Source organism: Mytilus californianus, unplaced genomic scaffold (genome assembly GCF_021869535.1).
Source record: "Mytilus californianus isolate M0D057914Y unplaced genomic scaffold, xbMytCali1.0.p SCAF_6, whole genome shotgun sequence".
Classification (NCBI taxonomy): Eukaryota; Metazoa; Mollusca; class Bivalvia; order Mytilida; family Mytilidae; genus Mytilus; species Mytilus californianus.
In genome coordinates this window covers 474,789-486,996 of record NW_026262712.1, presented here as the reverse complement: position 1 = coordinate 486,996, position 12,208 = coordinate 474,789, and the positions used below count along the sequence as shown (strand labels likewise).

Below are 12,208 nucleotides of genomic sequence, written 5' to 3'. Positions count from 1 at the left end.
CATATTTCTGACTTGAGAGTTATCTCTTGTTAGAAGGACGTCTTCATTAAAATTATGAAAAAGCCTACGTTAACGGCGATCTTGTGTCACTTGAACACAATATCAAGTTTGTCGAAATCTGTGAAAATCGTTGGTTTAACTGAGCCATCTGGAGGTATTAATTGTATGTCTTATTTTGTTATCTGTCAAATAAGCCAAAATATTGTTAGAACCTTGAAATACATAAAAAGAATTGTGATACTATGCATTTCAGTAAAGATTGACAGATTTAGAAATGACTTTTCCGCGAAAAAAATCAGTGGAACTTGACCCTTTCTCTTTAGAATTGACTCTTCCGTGAAATCAGTGGAACTCGACCCTTTCTCTTTAGAAATGACTCTTTCGTGAAATCAGTGGAACTCGACCCTTTCTCTTTAGAGATGACTCTTCCGTGATATCAGTGGAACTCGACCCTTTAATCTTTAGAAATGACCCTTTCGTGAATTCAGTGGAACTCGACCCTTTCACTTTAGAAATGACTTTTCCGTGAAATCAGTGGAACTCGACCCTTTCTCTTTAGAAATGACTCTTTCGTGAAATCAGTGGAACTCGACCCTTTCTCTTTAGAAATGACTCTTCCGTGAAATCAGTGGAACTCGACCCTTTCTCTTTAGAAATGACTCTTCCATGAAATCAGTGGAACTCGACCCTTTCTATTTAGAAATGACTCTTTCGTGACAAAAATCAGTGGAACTCGATCCTTTCCTCTTTAAGGCAATTGTATACGCTTTCATAGGCGTGACATACATGTACATAGTAGTCACACATTATAAAACTAGAGACTGTTTGATTTGACATCATGAAACTTGAATTAAATATTTGAATCGATAACAGAAAACTCCTGTTTGATTGTATGGAATATATTTCATGGAGTTTTACAAGTCAGACTACCAATACTTTAAACTTTATAAGCACCTTCTGGACACTATTAGATCAAAGACCTAAACTCACCAAATGCAAATGGAAGTCTTGAACAACAATTTCATTACGTATATATGTATACAACGCGCGATTCTTGCGCCTTTGGCGCAAATATGTTTAATTTGTTTACTATACCAGATTTGTAACTGCAAATTCTTTAGCATGGTAAATTGTTTGTACAACAAACATTTTATAGTGTTGGGTCCTTTTATAGAAGTCTTGCCCACAATTTCATTAAGTATATATAAAACGGACAAATCTTGCACCCTTGGTGCAAATATGTTTAATTTGTTTACTATACCAGACGTGTCACTGCAAATTCTTTTGCAAGGTAAATTGTTTGTATAAGAAACATCTTATTGTGTTGGATCTTTTTTTATGTTTTCCGTATTCTATATATGTTCAACATAAGCTTTATTTTATATTTTTTGGATTTAAGGATTCTTGATGAAGGTAACTCCAGTAAAACGCCTCGGATGTACCAAGTTTATACAGTGTTATTTATACCTTTGTATATAGTATACAAGATGTTCAGTAAAACGCCTCGGATGCACCAACTTTATACAGTGTTATTTATACCTTTGTATATAGTATACAAGATGTTCAGTTTATAAGAACGTTCCACTTCTTCTAGAGTTTTAACAAGTGTATTTGTCCAGATAGCGTATTCTTTTTTAGCTTACCTGGCCCAAGTGAGCTTTATCATCACTTCACGTCCGGCGTCCGTCGTCGTCCGTCATCGTCCGTCGTTTAATTTTACAAAAATCTTCTCCTCTGAAACTATTGGGCCAAATTAAACCAAACTTAGTCACAATCATCATTGGGGTATCTAGTTTACAAAATGTGTCCGATGACCCGGCCCACTAACCAAGATGGCCGCCATGGGTATAAATAAAACATAAGGGTAAAATGTAGATTTTGGTTTATATCTCTGAAACCAAAGCATTTAGAGCAAATCTGACATGGGGTAAAATTGTTGATCAGGTCAAGATCTTTTTTCAGACAAATCAGGCAACCCGTTGTTGGGTTGCTGCCCCTGAATTGGTAATTTTAAGAAAATTTTGCAATTTTTGGTTATTATCTTAAAGTGTAAACAGCAATAATGTTTAGCAAAGTTAGATTTACAAATAAGTCAGCATGACTGAAATGATTAATTGACCGCTTAAGGAGTAATTGCCCTTTATAGTCAATTTTTAACAATTTTTTGTAAATTTTTGTAATCTTTTACAAAAATCTTCTCCTCTGAAACTACTGAGATAAATTTAACCAAACTTGGCCACAATCGATAGGGTATCTTGTTTTAAAAATGTGCCCGATGACCCCGCTTACCAACCAACATGACCGACATGGCTAAAAATAGAACATAGGGGTAAAATACAAGTTTTATCTATTATTTTTTGAACCGTTATAAATAGAGAAAATCCGAAAGTATCAAAAAGTCAAATTTTGCCGATATAGTTTAAGTAGACTGTCACTCTTCATAGGAGTGATTGCCCTTAGATGAGGAATTGTTTTACCCTCTTTTGTGTTTTGAGAAAAAACTAAAGAAGATAGAGAGAAACTAAACAGACTATAAGATCAGTAATACAAGATCAACAAAATAGAGATTTTGGTCATGAAGTCTATTCTCGTCTACAATGTTGGAGAGTGTCCTTTGTTTGATATGCACATAGACCAGGGTGAGCGACACAGGCTCTTTAGAGCCTATAGTTTATCTTTGCAAAGTTATTTGTACATCTAGCATGTCAACACATACTTGTATAATTGACTGTATCCTATTACCAGAATGATTCTTGGATACTCATTAAATGAATTTACCAGTAAGAAATACCATTGACCGAATACCTTACAAACTGGATAGTTCGTCTATGGCACGTCTCGTACGTATCGCAGATTATCTTCCAGGAAATGTTGTCGAAAATCGTGATCATTTTGCAACCGTAAAAAGTAGGAGCTTGGGAGAAATTGAAATTGAATGTAAAATAGAAAAAAAAAACTACATAGTTGATTTTTTAATCTATAAATTACTATTTATTGAATAAAATTTCTTTGTATTTATTGATAACCATTGCTTATACATATCCAAACATATTACGGCTTTTCGCTTATTAAAGCAAACTTTGGCTTTCCTTTAAACGATTACGTCACTGAGAGTCACTGACAAAACGGCTGATCGTATTAGAAAATTCAAATACATTACAACATTGCACTATGTTCAGTGTACCACGTTATCTGGATCAAAGCCATAATTTGGCATATATTATACAAAAAAAAACGTGTCATAGTGAACATGTGTGCTGAACTTCAAGTTGATGTGTCCACAGCTTCATGGTAAACTACATTAACTAAAAACTTGATACGGGCGTACAAACTAACGGACGGAGAGACAAACTGACAAACAGAAAAACTAACAGACAGACGGACGCACGCACGCCAAGATCGAAAAACACAATCCCCTGTTATCGTTAGCGTGGTATATTAATACAGGCGTTATACAATTTTTTATTAGCCTGCTGCCAAACAATAAACCAGTTTCAGTAGCAATAGTATCTTCTGGACAAGACAACAGTCATAATACACTTCTCTCTACAGTTTTGCATTTTCATTTGTAATCTACCTCTATAGTGCAAAATTGATTAAAATAAGAATTGCAATTTAATAACTTCATTCTACTCTAGAGTGCAACTTGGAGTATAAAGTATAAGTAACTCGAACTCGAATTTTTACTTTCATTTTGGGTCGACCTATAGCTCGAACTCGAATCACAACTCACAAGAAAACACGAACCAAACTCACACTTTAATTTGAAATTAAAACTGAACGCTAACTCTATTGCTATAGCTAAACTCCTTGTGTATTAAGGAAGATCGTATGTGGACTTATACATTTAACTGGGGTGTTCGTTCGTCGCCATACATCTCCCTGGCCATCGAACCACTGTATAATTTAGAAACAAATTTGGGCCAATCTTACAACAATTCTGCAGATCAACTATAAGTGAAGTAGGTTGTCTTTACAGAGAGCTTAAAAAAAATTACAGAATCATGATACTTTTCACTGACTTAATTCAATGCTCTTAGATTCATACATTAGTATAAGCCGTCGCCGTCTCCGCCAGGATTGTCTACCTATGTCTTGCAGAATGCAACTGTAGAATTGTCGGACTCAAAATGTTTGAGAGCTTTACATATTGTTGAACGCAGTATGGTGACCTTTAGATGTCATTTTTGTTTCTTGTATAGTAGGGTTGTCTCTTAATGTAAATGCTTTATTTCATGAGGTCATTGTCCAGTAACAAAATCTCCTCTACACTAAAATGCTTGGAAAATAATGTCACTGCGTACCACATATCAATGGTCTAGAATAAGTTCTTTCTTTAAACTTCTTTATAAACACATATAATTGAAAATCCTAATATTTGACAAATTTTAGGTTCCAAAATATTCCCTGCCACGTCTTGTCTGTGTTTTTGTTATATGTTTTTCTGCTTTGTATCGATCTAATGAGTTAATATAAAAATAAGAAGATGTGGTATGATTGCCAATTAGACAACTCTCCACAAGAGACCAAAATGACACAGAAATTGACAACTATAGTTCATTGTACGGCATTCAACAATGAGCACATCCCATACCGCATTGTCAGCTATATAAAAGGCCCTGACATGACAAATGTAAAACAATTGAAACGAAAAAACGGCCTAATTTATGTACAAAATAATGAACGAAAAACAAATATGTTACACAGCAACAAACGACAACCACTGAATTACAGACTCCTGACTTGGGACAGGCACATACAGAATGAGGCGGGGTTGAACTAGTTTGAAGGCTCCAACCCTTTGCTAATCTGGGACAGTGGTATAACAGAAAAACATAAGAACAAACTATAAAAATCAGTTGAAAAAGGCTTAACTCATCAGATGGATACACATAGGATTACATCTAACAAAAACACAGAGTGGATGAGGACGGGTACATCCTCACAAAAAAAACAACCACTAAGTACAGATCTGATAGTACCCGCAGTTATTGACAGCTAGCTCAAAGCCAGATAACAACTAATAAAAAAAATCATGCATCTAAGACGAAAAGATCTTTTCAACTGATTTTAATAGTTTGTTCTTATGTTGTACTGTTACACCACTGTCCCAGTTTAGGAAGAGGGTTGGCACCTTCACATTCGCTGTGTGTGTCCCAAGTCAGTTGTTGTCGTTTGTTGCTGTATGTCATAGATATAAGAAGATGTGGTATGAGTGCCAATGAGACAACTCTCCATCCAAGTCAAAATTTATAAAAGTAAACCATTATAGGTCACAGTCTTCAATACATGTATTTGTTTTTCGTAAAATTGCGTTGTTACAAATTAGGCCGTTAGTTATTTCAATTGAATTGTTTCATATTTTTCATAGAAGACTACACGGTATGGGTTTTTCTTATTGTTGAAGGCCGTACGGTTGCCTATTCATCCACTTCATTTGAAATTTGGTGGATAGTTGTCTCATTGGCAATCATGTCAAATCTCTGATGGATAGTTGTCTCATTGGCAATCATGTCAAATCTATGATGGATAGTTGTCTCATTGGCAATCATGTCAAATCTCTGATGGATAGTTGTCTCATTGGCAATCATGTCAAATCTCTGATGGATAGTTGTCTCATTGGCAATCATGTCAAATCTCTGATGGATAGTTGTCTCATTGGCAATGATATCAAATCTCTGATGGATAGTTGTCTCATTGGCAATGATATCAAATCTCTGGTGGATAGTTGTCTCATTGGCAATCATATCAAATCTCTGATGGATAGTTGTCTCATAGGCAATCATGTCAAATCTCTGGTGGATAGTTGTCTCATAGGCAATCATATCAAATCTCTGATGGATAGTTGTCTCATAGGCAATCATATCAAATCTCTGATGGATAGTTGTCTCATTGGCAATCATGTCAAATCTCCTTATTTTTTATATTATATAACTGATTGGTTTGAATTGGCCATATGTTTTCAGAGAAGGTTATGGCAAAAAAGGTTTACAGCTATATGACAGACGGATGACGCCAAGTGATAACCATAGCTCAACAGTCTTTGTGTGCTTAGACTAGACTTCAAATAATTGCCATGACTATATTGAAATGTAATGTTGAAGTCAGCTGCATTTATAATGACGGGAATTATTTCAAAACTTTTCTTTCAGCTATAATAACCATATATGTCATATGTTACTATTATAATGATAATAGGTAATGAAAACGTCCAATTGTTTTTAAACATGAGTGCACACGCCTTCTTTACTAATCATTGATTTTATGTTGATAGTCCTAAATATAAAGCTCTACTACAACTATCACATAAACTTAACATGATCCACGAAAATGAGGCCAAGGCCAAATAAACCAAACTGGAAATACATGTACACTTTACAGTCATTCCATACACTAAATATGCTTTAAATATAGTTGACCTATTGCACATAGTATCTAAGTAACAAACTTAACCAGGAAAACTTAACATTGATCAATGATACATGAAAATGGGGGTCAAGGTCAGATGAACCCTGCCAGACAGACATGTTCACCTTACAATCATTACATTCTTCAAATGTAGTTGACCTATTGCATATAATATCAAAGAAACAAACTTAACCAGGAAAACGTGATTGACCAATGAGCCATGAAAATGAGGTCAAGGTCAGATGATAATTGTCAGACAGACATATACATCTTATAACTATTCCATTCAGCAAATATAGTTGACCTATTGCTTATAGTATTAGACAAACTGACCCAAAAAAAATACTTGGGCAATGAACCGTAATAATGAGGTCACGGTTAAATAAAACATGCCAGACTGACATGTACATTGTAAATATTTCATACACCAAGTATAGTTGACCTACTTCATACAGTATTAGAAATAAAGACCAAAACACAAAAACTTAACTTTAAGCACTGAACCATGAAAATGAGGTCAAGATCAGATGACACCTGTCAGTTTGACATGTACACCTTACAATCATTCCATACACTAGATATAGTAGACCTACTCTTATAGTATTTGAGATATGGACTTGACCACGAAAACTTAATCTTGTTCACTGATCCATGAAATGAGGTCGAGGTCAAGAGAAAACTGTCTGATAGGCATCAGGATGTTGCAAGGTACGCACATACCAAATATATTTAATCAAGAATACTAAAAATCTTAACTTTTTTCAAGGAGCCACTGAACCATAAAAATGAGGTCAAGGACAATGGACATATGACAGACGGACACTTCATAACATAAGGCATGTATATACAAAGTATGAAGGATGCAGGTCTTCTACCTTCTGAAATATTTAGCTTTTAAGAAGTTTGTTAACACCGCCGCCGCCGCCGCTGCCGCCACCGGATCACTATCCGTATGTCGTGCTTTTTGCGACAGAAGTCGCAGGCTCGACAAAAAATTATCATTTGTTTTCTTCATATAATGGAAGAGAATGACTATGTTGTATCTATTCGTGATGATTTGTTATTTAACGTTCAGTTGCAATTTGCGTTTAAAGTTCGTAGTCATATATTACATGAATATCAGGATGAGAACATTGAACAAGCTCATGTTTTTTTCTGGCTGTTAATATCGTCTTTACACTACATCCATTGGGTGTTGGATGTGGATTGATTAATTCTTTAGTCTTAGATACATGACTGTTTTTATAAGTTGTAATTGGCTTTAAACCATTTGTTAGTAACAGCGAGTATTCTCAGATCCGTACCTAGCGTCTTTTTTGTTGTAGAGATGTATAAATACCTTACCACGTTCGGTCTGTGTTATGTTACTTTTTCTTCTGCTTTGTATCGATATGAATTTAGCCCTTTTCAACTGATTTTTCTAGTTTGTTCATAGGTTGCGCTGTTACACCACTTTCCCAGTTTACGGGGAGGTTTGGGCGCCCGCAGACATGTTTAACCTCCACATTTATTTGTGTCTGTTTCAAGTCAGGATTCTGTAATTTAGTTGTTCTCGTTTGTTGCTGTATGTCATATTTTTTTTTTCGTTCATTGACTTGTACATATATCAGGCCGTTAGTTTTCTCGTTTGAATTGTTTTACATTCGTCATTTCCGGGCCTTTTATAGCTGACTATGCGGTATGGGATTTGCTCATTGTTGATGTCCGCACGGTCACATAACGTTGTTAACGTCTATGTTATTTGGTCTCTGGTAAAGAGTTGTCTCATTGGAAATCATACCACAACTTCTTATTTTTATAGTATGATATGATAAAAATGTGAACCCGGCTTTGTATTAGACGATTACGCTGAGCTAGATTTTTGATGAAATTAACGATACTAATTTCATGCACAAGATCCACATTTGGAAAATAAATGTTCCTTCTGTGATGTTCGAAGCAAACATATTCAAAAATTTAGAGCCTAATACGAACGTTTAAGAATCTGATGTTCAGTAGGTGTCGTTTGTTGATGTGGTTCATAAGTGTTTCTCGTTTATTATATAGAGTAGACCGTTGGTTTTCCCGTTTGAATGGTTTTACACTAGTTATTTTTTGGGCTCTTTATAGCTTGCTGTTCGGTGTGAGCCAAGGCTCCGTGTTGAAGACCGTACTTTGACCTATAATGGTTTACTTTTATAAATTTTAACTTGGATGGAGAGTTGTCTCATTGGCACTCATACCACATCTTCTTATATCTGTTAAAGAGTTAACATGACCGACAATGACCAAAAGTAATCAAAACCTGGACTTCCGTGCTAGTGTACAAAGTAACAGTCCGATGTCAGCCTATTATTCCGAATCCGAGCTGACAAAATTATTTCTTACCTCTGAATCCGTGCATAGAAGAGAAGCAGTCAATACCATTTTTCATGGTTTTTAATCAAGCGAGCCGACATTGACGAGACCGCCGAGGGCGTTTATATTCATGACACAAAATTTATATGTGCACTTGGCAAAAAGAAAAGGATTTTATTGCTGTCCTTCATCTGACAGTTACACTAATACCTATCAGTATACACTTAGTTTAGTGTTGGAGAACATATCTGCAAAGCTCTGTCATTTTTCAGAAATAGGTTGTTGTTGTTAATGACTCATTCCTTGTGATAGTATTGCCATTGCTAAGTGATTCAATAACTAGCTGAGAAAACTTAAATAAATAAGAAAACATTCAACCTTATCCATAAAAAAAAATACCAACGAGAAGCACAATAGGGACTACAGCTGAGTTGTAATCTATATGGATTTTATTTATAGTGGAAGAAACAGGGTTTTTGTATGTGGGGAACTTCTTTTAATGAAGATTGTGGCTGTATTGTTTTAATAACACACCTTATCAGAAATTCTAAAATATACATTACAAGGGGATATTTTAAAGTTTGGTTCTATCTGGATCAGGCATAGCAAAACGTAGATTGGAATGAGCCCTTAGTTTAACTGTACTGTCTGCTGACATTTAATAAATATTGAATTACCAAAAATATGTCCAATTCTTTTCTATAAATTGCTACGGACTGTAATCTTGACCGTTGACTTGTATACCTCAAACTAAATAGAAGCCTTTATCACCCTAAAGAACATTACCAATCACACATCAGATATTGGCTTAAAATATAGTTTGATCTACTGACCCCAAACATCGATCGGATATAGCTCGTTCTAATGGGGCACTTTAAAGCTAAAATTGGTGAAGTTTTGACAGATGATTAAAATTATATCATTGGAAAACCAATATTGCCCTATTTTGATGCTATTAATTGCTGCTGTGACATTGACATTTGACTAGTGACCTGAAATCAATATGGGCTTTTTTCACCCCAAAGCAAATTATCGAAAGGTTTGTAAAGATATTCCATATGGCTTAAAAGATAACATTTGAAACGAACTTATTCCCAAGATGTCAGTATAATAACAGGCGCAGTGACATTGACCTTGGCCTTTGACCTAATAATCCTGACATCAGTACGGATCTTCCTAATCCTATGGAGCATTATTGAATCACTTTTTCTAAAAAATTGACATATGGTTCAATGATATTATCCATAAACCATTGTTGCACCACATCAAATTTTAAAACTGTTGAACGCCGAACAGGTGACCAATAGTTGCTTACATCCACATTATTTGGACTATGGTTGAATAGTTGTCTCATTGGCAATCATACCATTCTTCCTTTTTTATTACCAGTCTATGTATATAGCAGCATAGAAATCGACATTTGACCACATGAACCAAAATCAATAGGATTTCAATCCACTCTGAGGAGTTAATTTCACAGGGTGTCATCATAATACAATAGCATACGATAGTACACATGCTGAAATGTCTCACCTTTTAAGTTTTAAATAAATAACATTAGGAATGATCAATGTAAATGAGGTCAAAGTCAGATGAACCCTGCTAGACAGACAGGTACATCTAACTATCATTCTATAGACCAAATATAGTTGACATATTACTCATACGTATAACATCTGACAAATAGACTAAATCAGAAAAAATAACATTGACCAACGATCAATGAAAATGAGGTCAAGGTTAGATGAAATCTGCCAGTCAGGCTTGTACACGTTACAACTATTCCATACATCAAATATAGTTGCCCTATTGCTTATAGCATCTGAGATGCGGACTTGGCCACGTAAACTTAACCTTTATCACTGATCCATGAAATGAGGTCGAGGTCAGTTGAAACGTGTCTGACGAACATATAGGACTGGCAAGAAACCCATATACCAAATATAGCTATCCTATCACTCATAAGAAGTGAGACAATTACATGAAAAAAATACACAATTTTTTTGCAAGCAGTCGCTGAACCATGAAAATGAGGTCAAGGCCAACTGACATATGACAGACGAAGACTCTATAACATAAGGCATCTGCATACAAGGTATGAAGCATCCATGTCTTCTTCCTTTTGAAATATGAAGCATTAAACAAATAGTTAATGCCTTGATGCAACCGGATTGATATCCCTATGTCTCGCAGTCGCAGGCGAGACAAAAAACGGTGGCCTACAATTGCTTTCATTAAAGCCAATTTGTCTCTGGGGGAAAGCTGTCTCACTGGCAAGTTTTCATCATACAACAATCCTAGTTTGATTAAGTGGCAGCTCCACTAAAAATGGGATCCATCATTCACCTGTAGTTCAAATAAATGATGAATGTCTTCTTCAAAGTTATCAAGTGTTTCCTAGGAATATTGTTCATACCAATGTTAACCAAATGATCCTTTTAACAAATTAAAGGATTGACACAGATGACACTATCTGAAATGATCCTTTTAACAAATTAAAGGATTGACACAGATAACACTATCTGAAATGATCCTTTTAACAAATTAAAGGATTGACACAGATAACACTATCTGAAATGATCCTTTTAACAAATTAAAGGATTGACACAGATAACACTATCTGAAATGATCCATTTAACAAATTAAAGGGTTGACACAGATGACACTATCTGAAATGATCCATTTAACAAATTAACAGATCCACAAAAAACAAATATTTGAAATGGTCCTTTTAACAAATAAAAGGATTGACACAGATAACACTATCTGAAATGATCCTTTTAACAAATTAAAAGATCCACAAAAAACAATTATTTGAAATGGTCCTTTTAACAAATTAAAGGATTGACACAGATGACACTATCTGAATTGATCCTTTGAACAAATTAACAGATCCACCAAAAACAAATATTTGAAATGGTCCTTTTAACAAATTAACATATCAACAAAAGATGACACTATCTGAAATGATCCTTTTAACAAATTAACATATCAACCAAAGATGACACTATCTGAAATGGTCCTTTTAATAAATAACATATCAACCAAAGATGACACTATCTGAAATGGTCCTTTTAATAAATAACATATCAACCAAAGATGACACTATCTGAACTGATCCTTTTAATAAATAACATATCAACCAAAGATGACACTATCTGAAATGATCCTTTTAATAAATAACATATCAACCAAAGATGACACTATCTGAAATGATCCTTTTAATAAATAACATATCAACCAAAGACGACACTATCTGAAATGATCCTTTTAACAAATTAACATATCAACCAAAGATGACACTATCTGAAATGGTCCTTTAAACAAATTAGCAGATCTTCTTATATCTCTTTAAACAAATTAACAGATCTTCTTATATCTCTTTAAACAAATTAACATATCAACCAAAGATGACACTATCTGGAATGGTCCTTTCAACAAATTAACAAATCAACCAAAGATG

General features: G+C 34.7%; 1 protein-coding gene across 1 annotated transcript in view; it reads right to left on the bottom strand.

The window, feature by feature from the left end:
• LOC127705092 (uncharacterized) overlaps positions 1-12,208 on the bottom strand; it is a 189,936-nt gene that overhangs the window by 89,451 nt on the left and 88,277 nt on the right. The window lies entirely within an intron of this gene.